Here is a 597-nt window from a genome sequence, read left to right as displayed (position 1 = left end):
CCTGTAGACTAAGTTTCCCGATTGCAAGCGGTATGTATTGGACCTCATTGTGATTAAGGTGACGTTCAAAATTCTAAATGTCACACAAAACTGTGCAATGCAAAACAACATGATCCACCAATAACAGTATATACATTGTGTAAAATGTGATAAAATTGATAAAGTTGTAGGATTTCCTTGGGAAATGCACCGTTCGCAAATTCTTCCGATTTATATCGATATAAGAATTTCATTTTGCTGAATTGGGATATGCAGCAGTTGCATTCAACATACAAGGCAAACCTATTTCAGCTGCGACTCAAATGATAAACAAATCTTAATATTATGAATAAAGATTTGGGCAAGGAAATTTCCCGCAATGATCCAAAATACACAAGGTAAGCCTCTGTAATTTTAAAGTTCGTGTTTGAACATTAAAGAACATCTTAATACAAATGTATAGAACTTTAAACAGTTTGCTAGAATACCCTTTCACATGATAAACTCTACCACTTATAGTCACTGCTCTTTATTATCAACATCTTATTGCTCTTGTAATCCTGTTTGTGATGCAATAAAGGATGTGAATTAATTCTTATTGTAATTACTATATTTCTA

Source organism: Penaeus monodon, chromosome 30 (assembly GCF_015228065.2).
Source record: "Penaeus monodon isolate SGIC_2016 chromosome 30, NSTDA_Pmon_1, whole genome shotgun sequence".
NCBI lineage: Eukaryota > Metazoa > Arthropoda > Malacostraca > Decapoda > Penaeidae > Penaeus > Penaeus monodon.
The sequence above is the reverse complement of the archived record's forward strand: the minus strand, read 5'-3'. Positions refer to the sequence as shown.